Raw genomic sequence first — 16,098 nt, 5'->3', positions numbered from 1 at the left:
AATGAACAATGGAGGCAATATATTAACAATACGTGTATATTAAAAAAGAATCATAGGTGAATAAAACACTTAGACAGCCGATATTTTAGAGCAGATTGGTTGCATGGTGACAAAGCATAAAGTGGGCATTACTGGTCAGAAAATTCAGCAGAGCTCCATCCCATTTTAGCGCACTGTGCACACGTCTGGTGCTGAGTTAATTAGGAGAATGAAGGGCCTGTCCGAGACAGGCAGGAGCTTCATTATAATATTTAAATGAGGTCGCGATGATGTCAAGCTGGTGTGCAGGCAAATTCCCAACGCAGTATAGCGAGGGAGATCATTGCTCCTATAAAACATGGCGACCGGGGATTAAGCTGTATGCGTTATGTTCACTTAAAGTAGGGAGATTCTGTGGACAATTTTGCAAGCCATCGTTTTTCTTTCCGGTCTTTAGGTTTCCAGGACCTTTTGGTGCCTATTGTTCTCCCAGGGTGCCACGTTGGGTTTCCCTATGGGAATTGTCCTGGGGGAGTTTTTTGGAGGGAGAAGAGGGGGGTGCCAATGAAAGGAGACCAGGCAGGTCCGGCTGCAGCAGGGGGGCATGCCAAACCCATTCACCGAGACCCCTTAACCAGAGTTTATAGGCCGAGCTGACATATTTCCATTTGCCTTCGGAAATGGCATTTTACAACAGACTCTGTCCTCCAACTAGATCTAGGTGCAAACTCCCTCATAAGGGTGATACCAGAACTGAGGTTGTAACTATCAGGAAAGGCTGAACAGGCTGGATCTCTTTCCTCTGGATAAGAGAAGGCCGAGGGGGGACCAGATAGAGGTCTTTAAAATTGTGAAAGGATAGGGTAGATAGGGTAGATATAGAAAATATGTTTCCACTTGTGAGGAGTGGTTGAGGCGAATAGCAGAAAGGCATTTAAGGGGAAGTCTGATAAACGCATGAGGGAGAAAGGAATAGAAGGATTTTCTGATAGGGATAGCATAAACAGTGGCAGGGACTAGTTGGGCCGAATGGCCTGTTTCTGCGCTGTAAAATTCTGTGTAATTCTATGTACGTATGGCACTGACAGGGGTTGTCAAGGCCATAAACATCTTAAACTTTTTATCTTTAAGGACCATTTTGGGCTATCAGTTTGGACATCAGCAATGTGAGTGATTGCCATGGGGAAGCCCATTGTGGCGCACTTGGAGCTGTTGAGAGAAGAATAGGCAGTAACACAACACCTGTTCCACCATCAGGTACCGTGGCTCCAGTGTGTACTATCTACAAGATGCACCGCAGCAACTCATCAAACTTACTTAGGCAGCACCTCCCTGCCCTGTAACCTCTACCGTCAAGAAGGACGAGCAGCAAATGGTGTAGGAACACCATTGCCTCAAAGTTCCTTTCCCAGCCACACGCCATGTCAACTTTGACATATACCACTGTTCCTTCAGCGTCGTTGTGTCAAATTTCTGGAATTCGTTACCTGAGACCAGCACGGGAGCACCATCGACACCGGGATCAAAGCCATTCAAGGAGAAGGCCCACTATCACCTTTTTAGGGACGCTATGGATGTGTAATAAATGTCACCTCACCAGCGTCGCCCACATCCTGAGAACAAATAATATAAAATGTAAGTCAATCAGCAGTTCATAGGCATATAAACGGACACATAAAGCAATTACTTGGTTGCTCAAGCAAGCAATTTCACCTCTTACCCAATGGAAACGTGGTAACAACATGAAAGGGTTGTGTGATTTTATAGTGACAGGATTCCTAAAGGTCAGAATGAGTTCTAGATTGTACCCATGTGCTACAGTACTACTACCTACACCATTAAGAAAGGATTCCCATCTCAACATTCAACTCATTTGTGACCATCATTACCATCTTATGCAAAGTGAATGCTCTCTTCCCAAGCAGCTGTTGCGAGGATTTTATTTTAAGGCCACCTACCATCTCACCAATATTTGACCCACAAGGAAAGATAGAAAGAGCATGTATTTGTATAATAATCTCTTTCATGATCTCAAGCCACCCAAAGCACTTTACAACCAATGAAGTACTTTTGAAGTGCAGCCACTGTTGTAATATTGGAAACAAAGGTACAATCAAGCCTATTCTCTTTGGTCATGGTCAGTGACTCCTGCATGGTATTCCAGGATACCATCTGACACCACAGGTATAACGAGGTGCTGGCATCCACCAAAGTAACTAATTCAGTACACTATCGGCATATTGAAGCAGTGCTTCCGGTGCCTGGGTAGATCTGGGGGGGCATCCTATAGTTTGGCTGAGGTTTCAAGGACTCTTGAGTTCTGCATGCTGCACAACATTGGCCTGCAATGGAATATCATCTTAATGTCCCTGGAGGAGGACGCCAAGGGTTCATCAAGGGGTCAAAAAAGATTGGCAGGAGGAGCATGAAAGGGCAACAAAGCAGAACTCAATTCTGGTCGAGATATCTGTTCAAGAAACTTTGACACAGAACAGCTTGCACATGTGGTGACTGCATTAATCATCCTGTTTAATTGTTTCCGATGCCTTCCACCTGTGTTCTTTTATATCTCCAGGCACTGGAGAAGGTGCAAAAAAGTTTTACAAGGATGATAACAGAACGGAAAGGTTATACTTATCAGGAAAGATTGAACTGACTGCGGCTCTTTTCTCTAGACCTAATAGAGGTCTTTAAAATTATGAAGGAGTTGGACAGGGAAAATGTTTCCACTTGTGGGGGCTGTCAATATAAGATAGTCACCAATAAATCCAATGAAGAATTCAGGAGAAACTTCTTTACCCAGAGAGTGGTGAGAATGTGGAACTCGCTACCACAGGGAGTGGTTGAAGTGAATAGTAAAGATGCATTTAAGGGGAAGCTAGCAAAGCACATGAGGGAGAAAAGGAATAGGAGGATATGTTGGTGGGGTGAGATGAAGAGGGGTGGGAGGAGGCTCGTGTGGAGCATAAACACCGGCACGGACCGAATAACCTGTTTCTGTTCTGTAAACTCTATAATTTTATGTATACAAGGTTTCATTTTGACTTTGGAGCGAGTCTTTGGTGCAATGGTAGCATTCCTGCCTCGGGGCCAGAAGGTGCAAGGTTCGAACACCACTCCAGACAGTCCCAGCGAGCGGAGTCGGAGCTCCGGCTTAGAATTCTGGGTTGAGATCCAGTGGGATACTCGCATCCTGTGGGTGTGGGTGCCCCCCCCGCTCATCATATGGATTTTGGGAGCCAGTAAAACCCTCCTGCTGTATAGGACTAACGACCCTACCGGCTGGTATAAAGGTGGTTACGGTCATGGAAGGAGCATTAACGCAGCCAGTCAGACTGTTAATAAGCCTGCAAACCCTTCCACTAATTCACACTGTTCCCCAAAGGAAACAGCGAGAAAACACAAAAAATGATGATGATTTTGACTTTAATGGTGTAAAGCACTAAAGTCAATGGAAATGAAAATGGGGAGAGATGTCTTGAAGGGATAATTACAGGTCCTAGACCTTTTGGGCTATCTCAGATCAGGCGTATTCTCCAGATGTTCACCCTCAACTTAAGTTAGAGATAGCCGAATTCCATAAGACGCTTCAATGGGTCTAAAGGTTCAGGCTATCTCTCCCTAAAGGAGAGGAACGACTGAAGATGTTACCGTCCTCTGGATAGCACTTTTAATAAGTTGAACTAGACTGTAACCTTCCGGATATTACAGAGTGTACAGAATTAGGGTTCGCGAGTTTATACAGAATTACTCTTTGAGACAATTCTAAAAATATATAGTTTTATTTAAGAGCCGACATTCAGTTAACAGCTGTTGAATCAGTCGCAACATTAACAATTCAAAATACAATTAGCTTACATTTCTTATTTCTCAGAGATCCTTATTCTCATTCTTTACTTTGTTACATTACTTATTTCTTACTTATTTCTAAATCCAGAATATCCACCAAAATCAATTACTTTGACTGCCCGAGATTCATAGTTAAAAACTTACAGAGATGCCTCTGAAGAGTTGAGAAACGCTTTGCCCGTTCAGCGAGTTCTGCCTTTCTGTTGAAAAGGTCTTATTTTTATACTCTTTTTGCTCTGGTTTATTCTTTTATGTTCTCTGCTGATGTCAGCTAATTATCTTTATTGAGACCTCTGTTTGAATGCTTTCTATTCTTACTGTCAATTCAACTATTGCTTGCATAATTATTTCTCTACCTTTAGGTGTTCCAAAAACTAACATAAAAACAATGACAGCTATGGTTTCTGTTTGATGTAATTCTTATTGAAGATTCTTCATTCAATTCTTAATATTGGCTTAACTGGTTTTTAGCAGACATTGTGACTCCCCTTACTGCTCCAAGTTCAATACAAACACAATGTAATTGCTTGGTGTCTCTATTGAAGTTATATCTTCAAAGTGTCCTTGTTAGTATCATATTTACTATGTCTATAAATTAAAGACACTTTGACCAGTGTGGTTCATGCATTTCTAGCTATTTCAATTGGTTGCATATTTAGGCCTAGAAATTGGGTATAGCCCCGCTTGAGGCGTTAGAACTGGCGATGCGCAAAGTTTATAGCCAGACGAAACTTATCGCCGCCTGGCGCGACATTGGGTTGCATCGCCCCCAAAGGGGATTGAGGCGCTAAATCAGCCGTTGCACGGTGCTCTTAAGGCGCAAAAGGTCAGGCGCTACTCAATATTGACACGGACGGGCGCAGCGCAGGTGAACTCAATTACGGGAAAGCACGAGACCTCCAGGCGCCGGCCGGCTCTTAAAGGGGTGGGTCAGTCAGCCTGAGCTTCAACACCCAACGCCCTGTAGGCCTCAGATTCGGCGCTCGCCCTTGTCTGGCGGTACAAACTTGCTCATCATGGAGAAGGTTAGACAGAGAGCAGAGCGCTTCAGCACTGAGGCTCTGGACCACTTGGTGGCTGCAGTTGAACACCGTCGAGAGGTCCTGTATCCGGATAATGGCAAGAGGCCGAATCAGAAGGCTTACCGACGATCTTGGAGGGAGGTTGCTGTGAGGGTCAACTCCAGCAGCATGGCGACCAGGACTCCTGTTCAGTGCAGGAAGAAATTCAATGACCTCACACGGATCGTTAGGGTGAGTGATGGTTTACCAAACTTGTGCTTCCCTCCATCTGCAGCTGACTTCGGGCACCCTGTTGCCATGATGCCCCAATGGTCATCTGTCAGCAAGCACCCATGGCCCTTTCTGGCCACACACATGGACAGATGTCTCAAGGCCTCATGTAAGGGCTCTTGCACCATGGGGCGCATGCGATGAGGTCTCAAGGCCTCATGTAAGGGCTCTTGCACCATGGGGGACATGCGATGAGATCTCAAGGCATCATGTTACAGAACTTCCCCTTCTTTCCCCTGCAGTCCCAGCTGGCGATGATTCGAAAGGAGCAGCGTCGAACCGGTGGCGGACCTCCACAAGTGGTCACTCTCACGGATCTGGAGGAGAGAGTGCACCAGATACTTGGAGGATGTTTGTCTGGTCCTGTGACCACTGCATCTGCCGACCCCATTACCGACAGCGAGGGTAAGACTCTCACCTTTTTCACCTGTTGCCTTCCACTTGGTCCCCCCGCCAGCATGCATCCTCAGTGTGCAGCCATGTCAGAGCCTTGCCGCAATCTGGCATGCCTTTCAGCAAAGCTGTCCTTTTGCTAAAGTCACTCTTCCACCTCCCACTTTCAGATGAGGCAGCACCAACTCGGGCTCAACGCGCTGAAGCTGCCAGTGCCAGTGCCACCGGAGGCGAGGACCAGGAGGAATCCGGACCAGCCGTTGCAGAATCCGGGGAGCTGACACATCTACAGACTGGGGATAGTAGTCCCCTGGAGGGGAGGGGGGAGGGCTCTGAGGATGAACCAGTTGCCAGACCAAGCGGCATGCAACCACGCACGGGGGATAGGCAAGTGCGGCCACCGTCTCCCCGCAGGGCAAGGCAGGTTGTCATGACTGCTGCACAGAGTGCAGATGAGGTCCGTCGCCTGGCTGAGATGAGCAAACAGGCCCGGCTCAGACACACGGAGCTGATGGCTGCAGTGGAGAAGATGCCGGAGTCAATAGATTCATTGGCTAGGAGTATGTTGGACTTCGGGGCAACAATGGAGAGGACTCTGCAGGGCTTTGGGACAACAATGGAGAGGTCTCACCAGGTGTTCGGGGAAACAATGGACAGGACTATCCAGGGCTTCGGCCCAACAATGGAGAGGACTGTCCACGGCTTTGAGTCGGCTATGGAAAGGACTGTTCAGGGCTTCGGACAATCCCTGGAAAGGTCTGTGCAGGGCTTGTCCGAGGCAGTGGAGCGGTCGGCACCTGCATTGTCCGAAGCAATGGGAAGAACTGTCCAGGCCTTCTCCGAAGCACTGGCACCTGGCACACAGGTCCTCACTGTTGCCACGCAGTCACTTGCTGCGCTCCTCCACAGCCAGATTGACGCAACGCGATCTCTCACTGCAGCCACCCTCTCTGCATCAGACAGGATCACCCCGGGCCCTTCCACTCCCGTACAAGGCCAGGAATCAGTGGAGCATGCGATTGTGGCGGATGAGCCGAGCCGCTCCCCTCAGATAGCCAGTGTGTCGTCCGACCATGGTGCAGGTGTCCTCTCTCGGCAGGAGACCATTGCACATGCCAGCGCTGGGACGCCTGCATTGCAGCTGCCACCACCTGCAGGCCACACTGCTTCCAGCCATGGGCACAGCAAGCATCCTGCGTCCGCACCCTCCAAGCCCAGAGGTCGGCCAGCCCGTCCCTCAGGGGCTTCTGCGCTTCCAGACGGTCAGGAGGCGTCCCCCAGCCTTGAGCCTGCCGCTGGGGTCCAATTACATAGGAGCAGCAGGGAGGGAAGGGGCCGGGCGCGAAAGAGAAGTCGTTCTCCCTCAAGGGGCCAGTTGTAGAGGGAGGTGCTGAGACGTTTGTTTGACCAAATTCAAGGACACCCTCACATGCTGTTATATTTGCAGAAGGTTTGTTGAGATTTGCGGCTTGGCTGAACAGTTCACAGTTATTTTGAAAGTTATGATTTCTGCTGACATTACATTGTTTAGCTGTAATGAAAGACTTTTGTGCCAATAAACAGAAGTTTCAATGTGGCATGGTGCATGTGACTACTTTCAGTGATGCTGGCATTCAGAGGCCCTCAAACATCCAAAGTGCGCATGAGTTAAGACTCTCATCATTCCGCCACAGGGGTGTCGACAGGAGTCCAGAGGAGCCTCCGACGTATGGACCTTCCACTTTCAGCAGCCCTTCCATCTTCCTCCTCCTCCTCCTCCTCCTCCGCCTGCTCTTCCTCCTCCTCCTCCTCCTCCTCATACTCCTCCTCCTCCGCCTGCTTGTGCAGGGCCCGAGGGAAGGTAATGAAATGACGCATTCGCCTATAAAGGGCATCTGTCACTTGCCGGATGCAACAGTGAACTGCAGCCTGAGTGACAGTCGCATTGTCCCCAATGGCTGACTGAAAGGATCCGTTGGCATAAAAATGGTTTAGCCATCACGGACAGAGAGGTTCTGCAGCGTTCACACGGCTGCAGATCCTGACCAAGCAGGTGGCACAGATCAGTAACAATGTCCCTCCAGATTCGGATCCTTTCCAAACACTGCTCCTCCGACATGTCAAGGCTTGTCACCTGCTGCCTAAAGACCCTCGCAGCATCCCGTCGCATTGGCCGACCTCCATTGCCCCTCCTCCTTCTGGCCAATCCCGGCCCTCTCTCCCGCCGTCTCTCTGCCCCTTCACAGTGTTGGGCGATGAGGCCGTCGCCCTCCAAACAAGCTCCCATTCCGATGCCAGTTGGTCAAAAGGCTTTTAGGTGTAGTGCTGCAAGTGCTTCGGACAGGGTTGAAGGTCCCAAGTACTGTAAAGCTAAATTCCCAGAACTCCACTCCACATTAGCTCGCCAACTCTCTCTAGCAGCGATCGCAATGAGCAGGCCAAGTGGCAGAAGATTCTGCACTAGAGCTGTCCCCTTTAAATAGCGCCGCCCTACTCCGAGAAGGGCCTGTTAGCCCTCCCTCGAACTGTCACTAATAGCGCTGGGCGCTAAGGCTCCGGGCACCACCCAATATGCGCTCAGGCGCTCCTAAAAGGCGTTGCACACTGAAATGACGTCATGAGCTGCTTGCGCTCGCGGGCGCGCGCAAACACTTAGCGCAGGCGCTAAATGTATAGTCAATATCTGAGTTGGCGCTATCTTCATAGCGTCCGCCCCAACATAGTGCTTCGCCCCAATTCTAGGGCCTAGAAATTGAGTTTGCGCTGCGCCAGGGCTTTAGCGCCGGAAGTTAGCGCCGGCACTAAGTCCCTTTGCGCGCGCCAAAAATTCAGTAGCACCGCGCCCAAACGGCTGCCGGCGCTACTGAAGGGTTGTAGCGCCTGAAAACTGGCGCAACGCGCCGCATTGCGGCGCTATTCCGGCACTGCGGCGCCCGCTGCGGTGCGGCAGGCTCGGGAAGTGCAGGCCTCCTCCTTCCGTTAAGGAGGAGCTGCCTGCACCCGGCCGCGGCCCGCGCAAATCTCTTCAAAAATGAGCCCGGCACCTCGGACAAGTGCCGGGCTTGCATCTGTTCCGGGGCGGGGGGGGAGAAGTCCGGGGAGGGAGCTGCGGGCAGGCGGCCGGCGGGAAAGCGGCCGGCCGCCGCGGGGCCTTTAATGCGCCGGCGCAAACACATGTTGGACTCTGTTGCCAGGGTCTTAGTTGCGGCTGCCACGGGCGAGGCAGCCGCAACTGAATTTCGGCGCTGGGGCCCGTCGGCATGGCAACCGGGACGCTGCGCACACCGATGACGTCATCGGTGCCGGCGCAGCGCTACCGGTGCAACGCCGCTTTAGGGCCCCAGGGAATTTTTGAACTGGCCATAACTCTGGCGCTAGTCCCTCTAGCGCCTCAAAAGCGGCGCTAAGGCTAGTGAATTTCTAGGCTGAGGTCTCTTTAGGCACTCAGCGCCGGCGCTACCAACCCAATTTCTAGGCCTTAATCTTGTTTCCTGTCATCCAAGTTTAACATAAAAACTATTTGACCAGCAGGTGTTTCTTTTACTTGATGTCATGTTTTCAAAGGCACATGGTTCTTTTAATGTTTGTGTTCCTGTTTTATGTGCTAGTTCTTAACACTTTAAACTGGGCATTCTTATTGTGTTCATTGCAAACCGTAGACCTTTCGGAAGCACCAATGGCTTCAATCTTTCATTGTTTTAGAATATTTAACTAATTCCCATTTCAAAGCTTGTTTACAACTTCGTTATCAACTGATCTTTATCTCAGAAGCCTGTATTTCTGTTTACAGCTTATGCCTCTGAGGTTTTACAGCTTGTGTCTCTGAGGCTTCAGATTTTTACACCCAGTATATCATGTATTAATAATATTGAAAATCTGTTCATGGTATCGTGTATTTCTCTGAATCATGGCTATTCCTTCACAGTCTAAAGGGCGGCAGATCCGATATCTCCTGTTTTATACTACAGGTAGACTACCCTTTATCCGAACTTCCGAAAACCGAAAACCTCTAAAAACCGAAGGTTTTTTCGTTCAGCGTAAGTCGTGCGCACGACATGACCAGAGTGGCGCACGACTTACGCTGAGCAGGGCAGAGGGTCACTGAGTTCCCTCCTGGGTAGGAGATTGCAGGCCGAGCCGGGCAGTGTGAAGGAGGTATACCGGGAGAGTGAACCCAACAATACAGCGGCCCGTCCGATAGCTGCAGCGGCCTGTCCGATATTCTTTTCTCCCCCCCCGAACCCCGACCCCCCGCCGACCCCCACCCTTTCGGATAAGGGATAGTGTGTCCTTTATCTGCACTTCCGAAAATCGTAATCCTCTGAAAACCGAAAGTGTTTTCGTTCAGCGTAAGTCGTGCGCACGACCCCGACCCCCGCCGACCCCCACCCCCGACCCCCCGCCGACACCCCGGTCGACCCCTGCCGACCCCCCCGCCGACCCCCACCCCCGACCCCCCGCCGACCCCCCCGTCGACCCCCGCCGACCCCCCCGCCGACCCCCACCCCCGACCCCCCGCCGACCCCCGCCGACCCCGACCCCCCACCGACCCCGACCCCCCGCCGACCCCGACCCCTGCCGACCCCGACCCCCGACCCCCCCCGCCGACCCCCACCCCCCGCCGACCCCCACCCCCGACAAATTTCCCAGTCTTATAAAATACCTTCCGAAATCCGAAATTTTCCGAAAACCGAAACACGGCTGGTCCCGAGGTTTTCAGATAAAGGATAGTCTACCTGTATCGGCTAAAGTCAAAGTTACCCCCTCCCCCTCCCCGCCCTCCCACTGTGCCTTGAATGTTCCACACTGCTCACAAGTATCATGGACACAATAAAGGTGGCTCGTGTGCCTCATCACTGACACTGTCACTATGCCAGTGGGCCGGAGACACCAGATAAAGCGAGGTCAGCCCCTTCGCATAGTTTTGTAGAACCTCGGGCACGGCTCATGTTGGTGCTTGGGGTACCAGGACTGCAGTAAGTGGTTGCAGTGATCAGTGAAGGGCTTCCAACTGTTCACTACACACCAGACACTTTTCTGGTGTTGGGTAGTGGTCCTGGGTAGAGGATAAGGGTGGGCAGGGGTCAGGGTAGCATGAGAAGACATTAGGTAAGGAGGCAGTAATAACATGTGTCCAGTGTGCATGGAGACAAAGGGATGGGGTACCTAATTTAAAAAAAAAGTATAATGGGGGTTTTCTCCAGCATTGGTTCCAATGGATGCTGTGTAACAGAATTACTGTTTCTGCATTTTAGCCGCATTACAGGGCTCTACCGGCAGACAGGGTTTCACTTTAACATCTCATCGGAAAGACAGCACCACTGACAATGCAGCACTCCTTTTGTACTGCCTTGGAGTGTCAGCATAGTGTAATGAAATCTGTTTGTCTTGATCCTGTATTCGTTTTGCACTCATGTATATTACCCTCCCCCACTGTGTATAGTTTCACTTCCTCTTTCCCGACTAACCTGGGAGGTTCCAGGTCTTGGCTCTTGGCTCCACCCCTGACTTCTCTTACATAAAGATCCCAGGATCTGTATGACTCATTCCTGTGAACCAGTCGGCGTGTTGAGATGTTAGCTCTGATCTTAGTGATTAAAAGCCAACTTGTTTAAGTCTATAACTTCCAGTTTTGTGGTTATTGAAGGCCCATCAATTTTAATCACTAAAGAATACTAGGATGGATCGACTCCTAAAACCAGAGCATCTGGACTTGGATCCACATTCTGCTGAAGCATCAAATCAATTTGGACACTGGCTCAAATGCGTCGAACTCTTCACGGGGGCCTCATCCGCTAGTGAGGTAGATAAACTGAGTCTACTGACTACTCGCGTAAGTCATCGGATTTATTCGTTCATCCGGGACGCCACCTCTTACACGGAGGCCATCACTATCCTGAAGGCCCAATAACAGAGGCCGGTAAACGAAGTGTACGCCAGACATCTGCTGGACGTGGCCCAGAAAAACTCTGACTCTTATTCTTCCGGCCATGCGGCCCTCACCGCCTCGTGCGCGCCGAGGGGGCCGCCATCTTGGAATCAGCCATCTTCCCCATCCAGGTCTCAGACCAGCTCTACGCCGCCGGAGTCCCCACACAGAAGTTCACCCAGGAGTCCTACTACAGCGGCAATGTCTCGAGGCCCAAAATGCTACTTCTGCGGCCAGGCCAAGCACCCCAGACAACGATGCCCAGCGAAGGACGCTACATGCTTCAAACGTAAGAAAAAGGGGCATTTTGGCAAAGTCTGCAGGGGGAATCCGATTTCCAACTCCGTCACTGCCTCGTGCGTGCCGTGCGGGCCGCCATCTTGGGATCCGCCATCTTTTCCCGACTCAACGGCCGCCCAGGGCCCAACAGTGGCTTCGATCACGGTGGATCAATCCAGGCCACACCCGTTGACAAAATCCATGATGGACATACAGGTAAACGGGAATTTAACGAAATGTTTAATTGACTGTGGGAGTACCGAGAGTTTTATCCACCCTAGCCTGGTACGGCGGCACTCATTAACGGTAACCCCTACACGGAGCAGAATTGCTATGGCTGCTAAGCCCCACACTTCGGACATTTTGGGCTACTGTGTAGTAACACTGACTGTAAAAGGCACGGACTACAAGGATTTTAAACTCCTCGTGGTGCCAGAACTCTGTGTTAATGTAATCTTGGGCCTGGACTTCCAGTGCCACCACGAAAGTGTCACGCTAGCATATGGTGGGTCCCAGCCGCCACTCACAGTCTGTGGCCTATCAACCTTAAAAATCAGCCCGCCCTCTTTATTCGCTAATCTCGCTCCGAACTGTAGGCCCACAGCGACCAAAAGTAGACGGTACAGTCTGGAAGACAGACACTTTATCAAGGCGGAAGTGGACAGACTCCTGCGGGAAGGCATTATTGAATGCAGTACCAGCCCGTGGCGTGCCCAAGTAGTCATAGTTAAAAATAGCGAAAAGAAATGGATGGTAATTGACTACAGCCAGACTGTTAATATTTATACCCAGCTGGACGCCTACCCTTTACCCCGCATATCAGAAATGGTCAACCAGATTGCGCAATACCGAGTCTTCTCAACTATCGACCTCAAATCCGCGTATCACCAGCTCCCCATTAGAACGGAGGACCGCCCAAACACCGCCTTCGAGGCGAACGGGCGCCTCTACCATTTTCTCAGAGTGCCCTTCGGGGTAACAAATGGGGTCTCGGTCTTCCAACATGAGATGGACCGCATGGTTGACGAGAATAAACTACAAGCTACCTACCCCTATCTGGACAATGTCACTATCTGCGCGCACAACCAACAAAACCACGATCTAAATCTTGCGAGATTTTTAAAAACTGCCCTAAAGCTGAATCTAACCTACAACGAAGACAAATGTGTCTTCAACACAACCCGTCTCTGTATCCTCGGCTGTGTGGTGGAAGATGGGGTAATTGGACCGGACCCTGACCGATTACGCCCCCTAAAGGAACTGCCCCTGCCACACAATCCCAAAGCTTTAAAAAGGTGCCTGGGATTTTTTTCGTATTATGCCCAATGGGTGCCCAATTACCTTGATAAGGCCCGACCCCTCATTAAATCGACGTCCTTCCCACTATCAGCTGAAGCTCGGGAGGCTTTCACCAGTATTAACCAGGGCATTGAAAGGGCTGCAGTGTGTGCAGTGGATGAATGCATTCCCTTTCAAGTCGAAAGCGATGCGTCAGACTTTGCCTTAGCTGCGACCCTCAATCAGGCTGGGAGACCTGTGGCCTTCTTCTCCCGAACCCTCCAGGGACCTGAAATCAGGCACTCTTCTGTCGAGAAGGAGGCACAGGCTATAGTGGAGGCAGTGCGGCACTGGAGACACTACCTAGCCGGCAAACGTTTCACCCTGCTCACCGACCAGTGGTTGGTGGCTTTCATGTTTAACAACAAACAAAGGGGGAAAATCAAGAATGACAAAATACTCAGGTGGAGGATCGAGCTATCCACGTTCGACTATGATATTATGTACAGGCCGGGAGCCCTTAATGAACCCCCAGACGCCCTATCGCAGGGAATGTGTGCCAGCATTCATACGGACAAATTACAGGGTCTCCACAACGACCTCTGTCACCCAGGGGTCACCCGACTATACCATTTTATAAAGTCCCGCAATCTGCCCCACTCCATCGAGGAGGTCAGGGCAATGACCAGAGCCTGCTGCATCTGTGCGGAATGCAAGCCTCGTTTCTACAGGCCTGACCGTGCACACCTTATCAAAGCCACACGGCCATTCGAGCGCCTAAGTCTGGACTTCAAGGGACCCCTTCCCTCTGCCGACCGTAACGTATACTTCCTCAATATCATTGATGAATATTCCCGCTTCCCCTTCGCCATTCCCTGCCCAGACATGACCAGTGCCACGGTCATCAAGTGTCTCTGTAATCTATTCTGCATGTTTGGCATGCCGAACTACATACACAGCGATAGGGGGACGTCATTCATGAGCGACGAGCTGCGCCAGTTCTTGCTCTCGAAGGGGATAGCCACTAGCAGAACCACTAGCTACAACCCCCGGGGTAATGGGCAAGTGGAAAGGGAGAATGCTACTGTTTGGAAGGCTGTCACGTTAGCCTTAAAGTCAAAAGGCCTTCCGACCTCCCGCTGGCAGGAAGTCCTCCCAGACGTGCTCCACTCCATAAGGTCTCTGTTATGTACTGCCACTAACGCTACCCCTCACGAAAAGATGTTCGTTTTCCCCCGGAAATCCACCTCGGGCATATCTCTACCCATGTGGCTGACGTCTCCGGGGACAGTACTATTGTGGAAGCACGTGAGAGGCCATAAAATGGACCACCTTGTGGAAAAGGTACAGCTCCTCCATGCAAACCCTCAGTATGCCTATATCGAATACTCTGACGGGCGAGAGGACACTGTTTCCATAAAAGACCTCGCTCCCTCGGGGAGCGGAGAGAACGATGGGAGACTGCCCGATGAAGACCTACACTACAAAGGGACAGGACACCCAGAGGTATCAATACCCAACTTTAACCTGGAGGACACTGCAGATAACCTGGAAGACACTGCGGAGGCCCGGACAGCGGAGGAACCAGAATCCACTCCCCTAGATGCACCCCAACCGGCTTTGCGCTGATCACTGAGAACTGCAAAACCTCCTGACAGACTCACTTATACCAACTTTTAAGAAACATCACCCCGATGGACTGAATCTATAGAAGGGGTGAATGTAATGAAATCTGTTTGTCTTGTGTTACGTCTGTGAATAATTGAGACACGGACAGCAGGAGTGAACAAAATAAATCTTTACTGGTGGAAGTCAATAGTGAAACTAAAAACACAGAGGCTCACTAGCGCCTTTTATACAGGGGTGGTCACTGCCGGTACTGCAGTCTGAGACCAGTTATTCTCTTAAAGGTACATACACAACAATTCCTCCCCTTTTAGATAAACAGTACATAAGAGTCATTTAACAACTAAATGATAACTAGTTACAATCACAATTACTGTTGCTAGGTACATTGGTTAAGTTTAAGCAATTATAAGTTCAGTCTTTGAGGAGGCTTCCTGATTCTGTCTGGATAATGCCTCTTTGGGGTATCAGGTTCTTCTGGCAATGTTGAGTCGGGATCAATGTCGTTGGTTGGTTCATCTGCTTCCAATGTTACCGGTTCTGCGGTAGCTGCAATTGGAACGTCGATTTCATTACCAGGTGTATCAGATCGTGGTGTGGAGTTGACGTTTTCCAGTGACTCTAGAATCTGGTCAGCATGGCGTCTTACAATGCTCTCCCCAACGTCCACGGTATACATGAGAGGTCCTTGTCGTGTACAAATCGTTCATGGCTGCCATTTCTCAGTGCGGTAGTCCCGGGCCAAGACTGGTTGACCTATCTTAAAACTCCTGGTCGGCCTTTCATTCATATTCTGAAACTGCCTGTTCTCCATATCTCTTCGGGCGTTTGGCTTAACCAAATCCAAGTGGCATCGTAGTCTTCAATTGAAGAACATCATGGCTGGAGTTTGGTTGGTAACCGCATGTGTCGCATTCCGGTAGGCAAACAAGAAGTTGTCCACCTTGTGTTGTAGGGGTATATCTTCATTACACATTGCCTTGATAGCCTTCTTGAATGTTTGGACAAACCTCTCGGCCAATCCATTAGTGGCTGGATGATATGGGGCAGATGTGTAATGCTTAACACCATTGTTCTTTAAGAACCTCCGGAACTCTTCAGACACAAACTGTGGTCCATTGTCAGAGCAAATCTGTTCAGGCAGCCCATTCCTGGTGAATATGGTTCGTAAAACTGTGATAGTTTTTTCTGTGGTGGTTGAGGACATTTTTATTGCCTCTGGCCACTTTGAATGTGCATCCACCGCAATTAAAAACATCGAGTCCATGAAGGGACCAGCAAAATCAATGTGCACCCTTTGCCATGGAGATGAGGGCCACTCCCATGGATGCAGAGGAGCTTGTGGTGGGGCGTTTTGGACCTTCTGGCATCCTGCACAGCTCTTGGTCATCTCTTCGATTTCTCTATCGATTCCCGGCCACCACACAAACGCTCTGGCTAAGTTCTTTATTTTTACCCCACCCAGATGACCCTCATGAAGCTCATTGAGCACTC

This window comes from Somniosus microcephalus, chromosome 14, assembly GCF_052327205.1.
Source record: "Somniosus microcephalus isolate GS21.2 chromosome 14, FLI_Smic_1.0, whole genome shotgun sequence".
Classification (NCBI taxonomy): Eukaryota; Metazoa; Chordata; class Chondrichthyes; order Squaliformes; family Somniosidae; genus Somniosus; species Somniosus microcephalus.
This window is presented reverse-complemented; position numbering follows the sequence as displayed.